At 40.7% G+C, this 14,021-nt stretch overlaps 1 long non-coding RNA gene across 1 annotated transcript in view; it reads right to left on the bottom strand.

Annotated features, from left to right (window-relative positions):
• Window positions 1–250: 250 nt before the first annotated feature.
• LOC138188758 (uncharacterized) overlaps window positions 251–14,021 on the bottom strand; it is a 38,416-nt gene continuing 24,645 nt past the window's right edge. The window contains exons 2-3 of the long non-coding RNA XR_011175651.1: window positions 915–931; window positions 251–360 (exon numbers count right to left, since the gene is read on the bottom strand). This is a non-coding gene — a long non-coding RNA (uncharacterized LOC138188758). The remainder of the gene's footprint in view (window positions 361–914; window positions 932–14,021) is intronic.

The following is a 14,021-nucleotide window of genomic DNA, read 5'->3' as shown; positions in this document are numbered from 1 at the left end:
TCAAATTTCAAATCTTAATCTATTACTACACATTATAAGTCATATATACTGTAGTATCATAAAAAAAAGTTTACGTTAGGTCGAAGGGTAGAGTCGTGAAACCTAATCGAGTCGTCAAAAAGTAGAGTCGTTAGTGTTGTAGAGAGAGGGAGGGAGGGGAAGAGAGAGAGAGAGTATTATATTCGTTGTGACGAGTATTGCATTCAGTTTCGATTAAACAAACGTCGTTTTCTGTCCTATTAATATTTGTATAAGATCCATAATTGCATTCATCAGAAGTCCGAACCACAGTACAAGGTCTTACATAAGAATCACAAATTACACATGTATCGTCACATTCCTCACATAACCTCCCTATGGCTAAAAATAAAAAATTCGATTTTCATCATAAAAAGTTCAATAATGGACATACATCATGTTATTATTATCATATAACAATTATACGATATTGGTTACGTTTTTATGTATAAATCTATTTATCCCATAATTGTAATTTTACTTCTTCATTTTATAAATTTCTACGTAAATGGAGTACAATGTAAATAGAAGGTTAATTTTATAGAAGTTAAGGTAAAAGGTAAAAAATTGTATACAGATACATATATCTATACAAGAATTTTGACACATATATTTTGAAAAATTACTGTTATATAATCCATTAATAATGAAGGCACAAACAGATCTAATTATTTATTAAGGAAGTTTGTTGTTTGTTTATGTAACAATATCACTACATATATATTTCTTATGAAAATATATTATAGTTAAAATCTGTAATAATTAAATATTTATTTAAATATAACAGTAATAAAATAATTTCTTTTGTCTTTAAGTACGAATTTCATAAAAAAATATATAAAGCAAACTTAACCTAACATTCAAAATTGCAATTTAAGTACATGTATAAATCTTACCAACTCCCGGTTGTTTTCTACACAAAATTAAATCTGGTTGATGTTTTGCCATATCACAGAATTTGCAAAATTCTTTTAACGTATACAAAATAGGAATTATTGTATGAATCTTTGTTGAGAAATGTTAAGTTGGTATGATCACTGGTTGCTACAAGCTAAGTTGGTACGACTTCTAACGACGCTCTTTTGTCTTAGAAGTCGACCACGTTGTTCTATTGACTTGGAGATTCCTGTGTGGTAAGACGTGTTATAAGACTGAATTATCAGACTGAAATATATTGGAGAAAACGAATCTAAGTGAATCGTTATTTTATAAACCCAAAACCTTATTAAATAACAATCTTTTCATAGTATACTTCACAAGTCAATACATTTGAACATTTTCAACTTCGTTTACATTTTATAGTGTCTTTTAAACCGGCAACAAGTTAACAAGTAATAGCGGCGATAGAACATTAGGTTCGATAACGAATCCACGGTAAACGGGATAACGAATGCGATGTGACACACGATTCTGGTGTGAAACAACGTACAAGTAGAATTTATCAGAATGAACTGAATCGCAGTACATACAAATGGAACTGCCCTTATATACTCCTCTCCGTACCTCTCGGGCCAATCTTTGTTTTTAAGGAGTTATATAATTATTCCATACCTCTGTTAGGTACACGTCTCTCCCGGAACCGTATCTACGTTCAGTGACTAGTTGTCACTTCGAGCCCAAGCCTACCAACCTCGGGCCTCCATAACATTACAACTATTTCGCAGTTTTATTATTGAAGCGTAGCTATAATAAGAATCTGGACTAAAATATTGGGGACCTTCCCAAACATTCCAAAAGAAAGGCCCCGATGCCCTTTCATCTCCGATATATATTATATATTGTTACGTTTTTATTTGATTTATTTTGGTTGTGTTGCCGTTAATTTTTGAATTTATATTAAATGGTAGCGTTGTCTGATGTTTAATGCGATTGGCAATTAAACTCCACGTTTCGGCTAACCTGCTACGCGCAGGAGTACTGGCACGGGAGAGGATTAAGGTTGGTGAAAATAAATGTTCGCTTAATCCTATTATATTATTAGACAAATATCTTCCACAACAAATGTTTATTCTAATTCTAATTCGGTATTGACAGAATTGTCGTTGAGATTTCGAATGCTCGAAGTTACAATCGTTCGCGATACGTTTTCGCTTTTATTAATTACAAGATTTTAATTTAATTGATTTTCAATAATTTACAAATTGACAAATATCAACACGTCGATTAACAAACTGACAAGAACTGGGAACTAATGAAACAAAGAACTAAAAGCTAAAAACTAAAGGACTAAAGACCTTAAGAACTAAGAGCAAAAACTAAGAGCTAAAGGAACTAAGAGTTGAAAAACTAAGGAAGTAAAGAATTGAAAGGCAAAGGAACTGAGAAATAAAGAGCTAAAGGAATTGAGAACTAATCGCTATGAACAAAGAAATTATTTGCCAAGAATTGGGGAACTGATCGCCAAGAACCAAGGAATTAATCACCAAGAACTGAGGAACTAATCACACAGAACCGAGGAATTAACTACTCTGAACTAAGGAATTATCTCTCCGTCTATCTGCGTGACTTCTATGTCGCTACGCTTATTTATAATTAGGTCTACCGTGGAGGGGTCGTCATGTGGCGGGTTATTCCGTGGGGGTTGTGAGGCTCGAATTTGGTTTCTATACAAATTGTTAAATTTTATTTGAATCTCATATTGAAACGCTCACTCACGCTATTGGTAGTTTAGTCTACGCTACGGCGCGTGCGCAGCGCGGGACGTGACAATATGATACATATTCAAATATATGTCGGAGATGAAAGGACATCGGAGCCTTCCCTCTGGAACTTCGGGAAAATCCATTAACACCGTAATTTAGGTTCTACCTCAGGTGTAATTAAACAATTGTCGTCATTCGATCCGATTGTATTTCTTCGAGATTTGTGATAATGAGCTTGGGCTCGAGGTGACAACCAGTCGCCTAACGTAACCGCGGTCAGGGGACGAACGTTTTTACCTACCAGAGGTATGGAGTAATTCTATAGCTCTCCTTAAAAGAAATATTTGTAGCGGCACGCGACAGTAAACATCCTAACGGTTTCTGTGATTTGTGTTGTTTTTGAATAATTAGCTGTGTGAGATGGCAGCTTCGCGTACATTAATCATCTTCAATCATTATTATGCCATCTTTGTCAATAAAAGGACTTAACGATAATAATTTATTATTTCGACTCTCGCTAGAGTTTTTCATCAATGTATTGAGTGTTCATTATGAAGTGTTGTTAGTTGTAGTAACTTAATGATCGTAAAGAACGATGTACAGTATTTTCTCCGTAATTGGTCGAAAATCGAGACTCCACGGCGATCAATTATCGCGTACAAAACTCGATCGTATATAATTACATGCAAAATACGTTGAGTCTGTGTCACCTGCTAGCGTGATTTTTCCATTTGTAAGGAGGTCCTAAGGCACCGACAAGATTATCCATTTCAGACACTTTCTAAAGTGTCGGGTCTGCAAGGTAGATATCGACTGAATGATGGTTTAGTGTGGACTATCGGTTGCTAAACCGTTTCAGACATCATTGATGATTAAAAATGTTAAATTGTGTAACAATTATGACATGAGATTATTTTGGTCGTTGCCAGGTGGTTTGGTTCGAATGTCAGTTCCTTGGTAATGATAACAAGTATAGATAGCTTTTTTGCTTTTAAACCTAATTTTCTGTGCAGTCGTTAAATATGTTTGAGAACTACGGTCTACTAACAACATGCATTCTTACGCTTGACCTTGATTTTCTAGGATGTTAACCCTAACCTTACCAGGCCCGGTCAAATGACCGGTTTCAAAATTTGATTAAAAATTGCACATTCATCGTTATTTTTTTTGTTCATCTAACTTTATGGAAATTCATATATCATCTGATTAATCAGTTTGTCAATTTTTGTTAATGCAAGAATGATAAAACAATAGGAAAATTAGAAAATTCTAATACAGAAACGAAAAAATTCTCTCTTGTGAAACGTCCTGTGTTTTACAATATTATCCCACTACGCGCCACGGCAATTTGCTGCTGAAGTCACGTCGAAGACGGTTAGACGAGGTTAGGCTCCTTTAGTTTTTCTATTGCTAATTTATGGCTCTGTGACATTCCTCCCTTCTTAGCTCTGCTTTGCTCCGTTAAAGCGTGTGACTCTGGTGGTTTGTCTATTTTGAATGGTCCATTTATCTTCGTTGTCGTTTGTGTTTTGGAGAGTGACTGTCTACTAGATTGCCACAGATGTATTCAAGGGTCGAAATTGTTAATATTATGGCCTTATTTCTGGATAGTAAAGTTGTAATCTGTTAACATGGATTATTTGCGTTTGATATTCAATAAAATAGGTGGGTCGATTGGATAAAAGAATTTCTGCTGGTCCCAGCCATTGGTGGTCTCGTCAGTAAACTATGTTATGTTTCAATAACTTTTCGTGTCTAATCGCTCTGATATCGCCTTTTGTTCCATTAGGTTATTTGTCTTGCTTTCGCTATATATGCTTTATATCAATTTTTCCAGAGGTTAAACAATTGTTCTTTAATTAGGCTGGCTGTTGTTGATATTGAGAATGGCATGTTAGCTTGTCGCCCAAATGTTCGTTCAAATGGGGTATGTCCCGTCGTTTCGTGTACTGAAGTATTATATCCCATACATATCAGACTTAGGTTTTCGTTCCAGTCGTTTTGTCGCTCGGTCGTGCAAGTTCGAATAAGGTCTGAGGTGTATGTGATGTCCGTCGTTTCGTGTACTGAAGTATTATATCCCATACATATCAGACTTAGGTTTTCGTTCCAGTCGTTTTGTCGTTCGGTCGTGCAAGTTCGAATAAGGTCTGAGGTGTATGTGATGTCCGTGATGATTGGAGATGCTGGCTGTAGATGTCGCTGCTGGGGTACTGCTATTTTTCTTCTAATTTAGATGCGTGGAAGAAAAATAGTATTACGGGCGCCGAGATTCGATCCCGGGTCCCGAACCTTCGTAACCTAAGGCGCCAACCACTGCTTTTATTTTTATTAAAGTTTATTTAAACCAAGATACAATTTTTAATACATATTGGGTATTCACAATAAACTATGAATTTCGATAAGATGTGATACTTTCAGGTGCGGAAAATATGTACGTGTAGTGATCCAAAATTCCGTTAATGATCGACTTGGCTATTTGGCCTTTTAAAGGGAGCGAATGAGGTATTTGGTCAATTGGTCTTGGATAGACAAGATAGATTGGTTACCTTGTTTGGTTTTTGTGAGAGATCCGAATATGTCCATTGCGATTTTGTTATTTGGGTTGACGGGTGTGTCAGTTATTACAGGTTGCTCTTTTGCTCTTATACGGTCCAGGTGCTCTCGTTGACAATTTCGTGTGATTCCGCAACGATCTCTGGCGCGGATACTAAAGTTCAGTGTTCTACTGATTTCCCTACCGCTTCCATCTAATATATAGTGTCGGCTATAGTGTTATCTAGCCCCTTTATATACCAGATGTTGGTCGTGAATTGTCCAATACAGTCAAGCTGATGGAATTGCCGCAGCAAACGCTTGTCGAGATTTTGATTGAATGCGTATGTAAAGCGTGTCCAAAGCGTTTAACCGCGGTGTACATCGCGAGTAGATCATACGCGCTACACTTTCGCTGCGCCGGGGTCAAGGATTTCGTAAGGAATCCTAACGGCTGCCATGTATCGTTGACGCGTTGTTGCAGGACTGCTTCCATCGCGTAATCGGATGCGCTAGAACACGTTTCGGTTCGCTAAAACTGTCTCGAATTTGCTCCGACCATTTGATGGGCGCGTCGCCCTCTTTCGCACCTTTTAACAGGTCGTTGAATGGTTGTAGATTTGCTGCGTGCTCCTGTATGAAACGTCGGTAGATGTTGATCATTTTGAGGTATCTTGGCAGATAATGGCGTCAACATGATTCGGCTATCTCGTTATGATTCGGTGTTATCTCGTCGATGGTTACACCGTATTCTAAAAATGTTATTTCGCTCGCGCCACATTCAGATTTCGCGGGATTTATTACTACGCCGTGCTCGTCTAAGCATTTAAATGAAATTCGCAAGTGTTCGCGGTGTTGTCCTTCGTCTTCCGAAGCTATCTAAAAGTCGTCAACGTACGCGTGAACGAAATCTAAACCGCGTATGATTTCATCGACGATCGTCGATATGTTTGTGCCGCATTTCGAAATCCGAACATGGTATGAATTGCAGCGAACAATCTGAAGGTGATCGCGATCGCTGTTTTTCGACGTCCTCGGGCGCTACCGGAATTTCATGATACACGCGGACAATATCGATTTTCGAGAGGATGTGCATGTCATGTGCTGTGCGAAATTTTCCATGTGCGGTGGCGAATATCTATCGGATATGTTATGGGCGTTCAGCGCTCGGTAGTCGCCACAGATTATAGGCCTCCGTCTTCTTTGGAAACGATGTGCGACGATGATGCAAATGGGCACTTCGACGGTCTAATCACTCTTTGCCATATCATCATCTCGAATTCCATCTTTATCTGTTCAACTGGTCGCGGGGAGACGTCATTGAGGGTTGCAGTTGACGGGAGATCCTGACGTCGTCTTCACGTGTTGTTCCAGACCGCGCCGTGGTGTACTTCCTCCGAAAATGGACGGCCGGGTTAGATCCAAGAATTTCGATTGAACTTGATAGTAGGTTTTTTCGCCGATTATCGTCTTTATCGATGATACGGGGACTTAACCGCGTACCCCATTGATGACAATTGGGTTGTCGTGTAAAGCAGTCGTTTGTTTCGCGAGTCCACGAGCAACCCATAGTAGCTCAAAAAGTCGATGTCAATGATGGGCGTTTGATTGTCAGCTAGAACAAAACGCCATTTGAAAGCTCGCCTGAGCGATAGGTTCAGGTTATCCACAATGGTCCCGAATGTCGCGATTTGTTTCCCGTTGGTTGCGAACAGTTCCTACTCGTTTCTGATCGGGGGTCTGCGTAATCATTTTTGTAAGTACACACATATATCGGCGCCTGTGTCCATAAGGAAGGGAATCCTCAAAATTTTGTCTGTGACAAATATACAGCGGGATACAGAACCGTCTTCGTGCGTCGCGTTCACGGACGGCTGTTTCCGTGACTCCAGGTGCATGGACAGCGACACTTCTTTGCGTGGTCTCGGAACGTCGCGTGGTGATAGCAGTGGTCGGGCTGCCGCAGTCTTTCTCTCGAATACGATCTACGACGACTCCTGCTTCTTCGCTGTGTAGGGCGGTCATTGCCGAAACTCAGCGTGCTTCTTTGCACCCGCAGTTGAATAATTTGTTCGTTCAACGCATTGTTGCGCCCAACCTATCGTTCGCTTAAACTATCGTTTTGTATTCGTCCGTGCATCTTGCTTACCACTGCGATTCGGGATGTACTCGTTCGAGTCTAATGGACTCTGTCCGCCAGGGCTTTCTGCTTGGAATCCGTCGCGGCGGCTAGGTCTAACTGTACGTCTACCGGCAGGTGGATCTTCCAAAGCATCAGAACGAACTCGTTTGTGACCATAAGGGCTAGTTTCTTCAGGTCACGGTAATACTGGGACGACATTCAGTCTCTGATTTCCTCGGTATCGAGCAATTTTTTCATTTCTATAGTCGTATCGGCTAGTCGTTTAACCAGTTCGCTTTTAATTCGTTCGTAACGTCCCGTCTCCGGCTGATCGACCACTATATCCTTCACTTGAGCCAGGATTGTTTCATCCAGGTTCGCGACAATGGTAAGGCTTTCACGGAAGTTTCCTTTGATGTATTGGGTTGAAGTGGGAGTTTGACCAGGTCCTATCTGATGTTTTGAAATGATAATGTAATCTCGTGTAGAGTTAGTTTGGGGTTAGTGACGTTGTATTGATACTTTGTAAGGAATGAAATTCGGAGTATTCCATCTTTGATTAGGCGAAAGTGGTTAGAGACTACGTTGAATTGATAGTTTTCTTTTAGCATGGTCAGATTGCAAATTTTCTTGCTATCGAGTTTGTCACTGTCCATTAAGAAACTCTTTGGGGAAGAGATTCTATCGTTTGGTGGGGCTTTTTCTTTTATGGGGTTTATTCCTGTTCCGATATCGATGAGGAAGAATTCTCCTCTCCATCCCCTCGTTGCAATACAATTGGCAGTAATCTTTCTGTGGTGGTGCGATTGACCCTAAATATGTTGCTTCTGAATTCTATTATTTGGGTCACTCGAAGTGGGATCTTTCCATGATGGGTGAATCGAAAATTTTGAGAATAACAGCACTCGAATGAATGTTCGATCCAAAACACTTGGAACACATTAGTTTCATTTGCCCATTTGGACGTATTCAAATTTTCTTTCGGCTTCATTCAGAGTGTGTGATGCCAGTGTTATGGCTGGTCTCCGTGCTCTTTGTTCTTTCTGATATATAGCTCCATTTCCGATGCGAGATTATAGGCTTTCACCAGTATATCTGGTTGACTTGGGATAACTTATTGTCCGATATCTCCTGTGAGATTCATGACGTGTGTTTTAATTGCGTCGTTTCTCTCTCCTTCTATACCGAATCTTCAACTTACAGGTTTTGAAGGTTTGTTTAAAATGACAGATTAGTTCGTTTAATTGTTACCTGAAATGCGTATTCTTTGACTTTACGCTTTCCGTATTCATTGTTTAGTCGTTCTAAGTTCGTACTGGCAACTGGCTACTGTGTTTTGTATTGAAAGGTTGTGCCTGTATGCAACGCATATATCTCCACAGTTTTCTATCATAGCGAAGGAGATACTTCTTTTCGCATTTTTATTTTCATGTAAGATAGCAATTTTGGAAATAATGGTTTTCGTAGCATTGGCTTCTGATGTATCTGACACTGTTTATGAAATCTATTAGACCAACGTCGTCTTCTCGTTAACAAGGTTTCGATTTGTTCGTTGACAACTTTTGCAGGTAGCTCGTCAATTTCTTGTTGGTATTGCTGCTAATGGGAAGCATTTTGTTGGGTTCATGATTTCGTGTCTTTCGCGATTTGCGTCTCCTATTGTGTTCTTTTCTTTGCTTTTACCTTCTACTTTCTTTCCTTTTGTTCCTGTTCATTAGGTTTGGCGGAGGCTTGAGTTTCCGCGTCTTTTGGAAAGCCAGGCTTGTGAAACTAAGAAGGTCCATGGTCGATTTTAGTAGTAGGATCTTTCTTTTGGTTGGTTTCTTCATTTTCGCTTATGCAGGGTTCCGATTTATTGCTTTCGTCACCATTTCCGTTGTCTTCTATTTCCTTTTCTTCTTTTATTTTCTTGATTGTTTTCATAGAGAGGATGACACGTGCACTATTTATCACTTTTGTTACTAAATGTCACTGTATAATTTGGCATACTCACTGGCAAGTCCTACGCCTGGTATTTTTATGGGTACTGCGGTCCGAATTGCTCAGGTTTCGCAGCTAACTGACGACAACCAGTGCACTTAGCGCGGTATGAAGGTTGGCTGATATAACTAGTTTTCATATTTGTTTTTGATCTTCAAAGAAATAGAATACTTGAAGAAATATGAATTGGTGTAAAAATAAATTGTATTTGCATACGTACATTCAGATATATAAAATTAAGCATAGCTTCACCTTCAAAAAAGTGGCTATGAGGTTCCGTCATGTACGTGTGCACTTGGATAACGAGGATGAAGTGAACGAAACTTGGCAACCGAAGGACTACGGTCATCCCAGTTGAAGACACGAGCATTCTACGAGCCCAGGTAATGTACCAAACTGGCTTTCATAAGCCATAGAAATCGAAGACCTACGGTTCTACGAGTTCTATGGAAAACCCTGGCGAAATACCATTAAAAGCTGTCAGCGTATAAGTCGAAACCTTGTGACGCAAGCACACCGTTCGTGTAGAAGACTTTATAAAGAATGTCAGATACGCCAAGAGCCAAAGCTACCAAAAACCATTGCTTCTAAAATAGAAAACCATGACGATTTATACGAAGCACAGAGGCAAAACGTTTCAATCCCAGATATAGTGACCAGTTGCCGCTACAAAGTTAGATCGACTAAACAATGATAAATGGAAAGCATATAATGATAAAATATGCTTATCAGCTAACAATTAAACGAACTAATTTGTGCTATTCCAAACAAACATTCGAAACCTATAAGCAGCAAAATCGCTACAAAGAAGGGAAAACCGAAGCAATAAAAGCATACATTATGAATCTGAAAGAAGACATCGGACAATAAATTATCCCAAATCAACCAGATACGCTGGCCAGAGCCCAGAATCTCGCATCGGAAATGGAGCTATATATCAGAGAGGAAGAAAGTGCACGGTGCCCAGCGATAACACTGATATCACACAAACCGAACGAAGCTCAATGAAGATTAGAACACGTAAATAACGAAAGGACGAACGAAACTAATATGTTCCAAGTGTTAAGGAACGGACACTCGAACGAGAGTTATTATTCTCAAAATTTTCCATCCTCCCAGCATGGAAAGATCGCACGTAAGTGAACCAAATAGTGGAGGAACCCAGAAGCAACGTACCTAGAGTTAATTGCACCACCACAGAAAGATTACTGGCAATTTTATTGCAACGAGAAAATGAAAAGGAACTACATTCCTCATCGATAGCGGAGTAGTAATAAACCTCATAAAGGGAAAAGTTCCACTAAACGACAAAACTTCTGACCTAGAAAGTTTCCTAATGGGCAATGACAAACACACCAGCGATAAAATTTGCAACCTGGTCATGCCCAAGAAAAATTATCAATTCGACGTAGTCTCTAACAACTTTCCTCCAATCGAAGATGGAATACTCCGAATCTCATTCCTTACAAAGTATCAGTACAACGTCGCTAACAACGCACAAGCTCTATAAGAGAAATATAACCATTTCAGAACATCAGACAGAACAAGATTAAACTCCGACTTCAAGCTAATATATTGAAGGACAGCCCACACTAATATGTTTAGTCAACGCCGGTAAGCAAATCTGTCAGGTTACAAACGAAATAGAATACCTGACAAACTAAATCAAATCAATAAATTGCACAAATCGTACTCTCGAGAAAATCCTTATCAACCACCTAGACGTTTGGCCGCATACGTTTGAAACGTACCTTAAGTTTGCGCGTAACGCGAGTCACAAATTGAAGTGCCTTACTATTGTCGCGAACCTAGATGAAACAATCCTAACTCAGGTAGAGGATATAGTGGTCGGTCCGCCGGAGACGGGACGCTATGAACGCATTAAAACCGAGTTGATTAACGGACTGGCCAATTCCGACGGTATAAAAATGAGAAAATTGCTCGAGAGCGAGGAAATCGGAGACCGAATGCCGTTCCAGTTCTACCGCGACTTAAAGGAAATAGACATTCCCATGCTCTCAGACCAGTTTGTCCTGACGTTTTGGAAGAGCCGCCTGCAAGCAAAGGCATAGCTGATACTAGTCGCCGCGACGCAATCCAACCCCAAAGCCCTGACGGCGTTGACGAACTGTATCCATGAGACTCAACGAGGCACATCCCGAATGGCAGCGGTAAGCTAGACACGTGAATGAATACGAAACGATAGAGAAAGCGTACCATGGGCCAGGAGCAACAATGCGTTGAACGAACAAATTATCCAACTGTGGGCCCATATAAGCGCGCTGAGTTTCGACAATGGCCGCCCCTCACTACGACGAAGCAGGAGTCGTCGTAGATCGTAGTCAAGGAAAAGATTGCGTCTGTCCGGCCTCTGTTACAACCACGCAACGTTGCAAAACCGCGCAAAAAGGTGTCGTTGCCCGAGTACCTGGAATCACGGAAATAGCCGTCCGTGAACGCGATGCGCGAAGACGGTTCTGTATCCCGCCGATATTCGTCACGAACAAGACCTTGAGGATTCCCTTCCTTATGGACACAGGCGCCGATATATGTGCGCACTAGCAGAGCAGATGACGCGCACCCTCGATCAGAAGCGAGTATGAACTCGTGGCCAACAGAATGCAAACCGCGAAATACAGTTACATCGTGGTTAACCTAAACCTGTCCCTCGGACGAGCTTTCAAATGGCGTTTTGTTCTAGCTGACAATCAAACTCCCATCATCGACATGGACTTTTTGAACTGCTATGGGTTGCACGCGAACCCGCGAGACAAACGACTCCTCTAAACGACAACAAAATTGTCATCAATGGGATATACGCGGCCAAGGCCCGCGTAGCGTCAATGAAGATAATAATCCGCGAGTAAACCTACTATCAACACTACCAATATTCTTGGACCTAACACGGTAGTCCATTTTCGGAAGAAGTACAGAACGGCACGGTGTGGAACACCACATCAAGACGACGCCATGATCACCATGAATAGCAAACTTCAACGAAGTCTCGCCCCGACCAGTTCAAATAGATAAAAATGGAATTTAAGATGATGATAAAGCAAGGACTGATTAGACCGTCCAAGAGTGCAATAGCATCACCATTGCTCATCGAGCCCAAAAAAGACGGAGGCGTATCATTTGTGGCGACTACCGAGCGCTGAACGCTCACAACATACCCGATAGGCATTTGCCACCGCACATCGAAAATATCGCACAACAACCACATAATAAGCGCATCTTCTCGAGGATCGATCTCGTACGCGCGTATCATCAAATTTATGTAGCTCCCGAGTTCGTCGAAGAAACAACGATCACGACGCCGTTCGGATTGTTCGAAGAAACTAATACCATGTTCAGATTTCGAAATGCGGTACAAACGTATCGAAAGTTTAGATTTCGTTTACGCGTATATCGACGACTTTCTGATCACTTCATAAGACGAAGAAAAACATAGCTAACACTTGCGAACTTTGTTCAAACGCTTAGACGAGTACGCCGTGGTAATAAATCCTGCGAAATGTGAACGTGGCACGGGCGAAATCACATTTTTAGAATACATCGTAACCACCGACGGGATAAAACCGCTAGCCGAACCTTGTTGACGCTACTTTCGAAGTACCGTACCCTGACAAACATCTGCGAAGATACCTCGAAATGATTAACTTCTACCGACGTTTCATACAGGAAGCACGCAGCAAATCATTCAACGACCTGTTAAAAGGTGCGAAAGAGGGCAACGCGCCAAACGAATCAGATCACAAACCCCTTACATGCGCGTTCAATCAAAATGTCGACAAGTGTTTGCCGCGCCAATTCCTTCACCTTGGCTATATTGGACAATTCACGACCGACATCGTGTATATAAAGGGGCTAGATAACAATGTAGTCGACACTTTATCTCGGATCGAAGCGATAGGGAAATCGGTACATCACCGAACTTTAGTAGCCGCGCCAGAGGACATTGCCGAATTACTTGAAATTGTCAACGAGGAAACTTGGACCGTATAAGAGTAAGAGAGCAACCTGTAATAACTGACACACCCGTCAACCCAGATGACAAAATTGAACAAAAACCAAACAAGGTAACCAATTTATCCTGTCTAACCAAGACCAATTGACCAAAACCTCATTTTCTCCTTTAAAAGGCCAAACAAACAAGTTCATCATTAACGAAATTTTGGATCATTATGCTTACATATTTTCCGTACCTAAAAGTAACCTGTCGGATATGGGATGGAATTTCGTATGTAAACCGATGGATACAAACGTTCTAGATCTGAAACATAAAAGCTACTTCTTTCCACCCGCGATCTAACGGATCCCTCGAACGAACACATGCTGTGATAAAAGACCTTATTCGAACTTGCACGACCGACCAGCAAAACAACTGGGGCGAAAACCTAAAACTAATATGTATGGACATTAACATTATAACATTAACAATTCTAATCCTTGAGTACATCAATGGCAATCTAGTAGACAGTCACTCTCCAAAACACCACCGAAAATGAAGATAAATGTATCATTCGACCTAGACGATCTACTGGAGCCACCTAAGCCATAAAACCCTAAGGAACGTCCTGCATGCCATCGGAACAACAACGTTGTTCGACCGTTCCCGGAGAGACGTGATCGCGAGGAAGCACGCCAACGGGAGTCGTAGATTCCCGTTAGGATTGGCCAATCGACGCCGTGAAATAATCGATCTCCTATTTTCTTTAGGATAA

The sequence above is a fragment of the Bombus flavifrons genome, chromosome 17 (assembly GCF_040668555.2).
Source record: "Bombus flavifrons isolate JBK064 chromosome 17, iyBomFlav1_principal, whole genome shotgun sequence".
Classification (NCBI taxonomy): domain Eukaryota; kingdom Metazoa; phylum Arthropoda; class Insecta; order Hymenoptera; family Apidae; genus Bombus; species Bombus flavifrons.
This window is presented reverse-complemented; position numbering and strand designations above follow the sequence as displayed.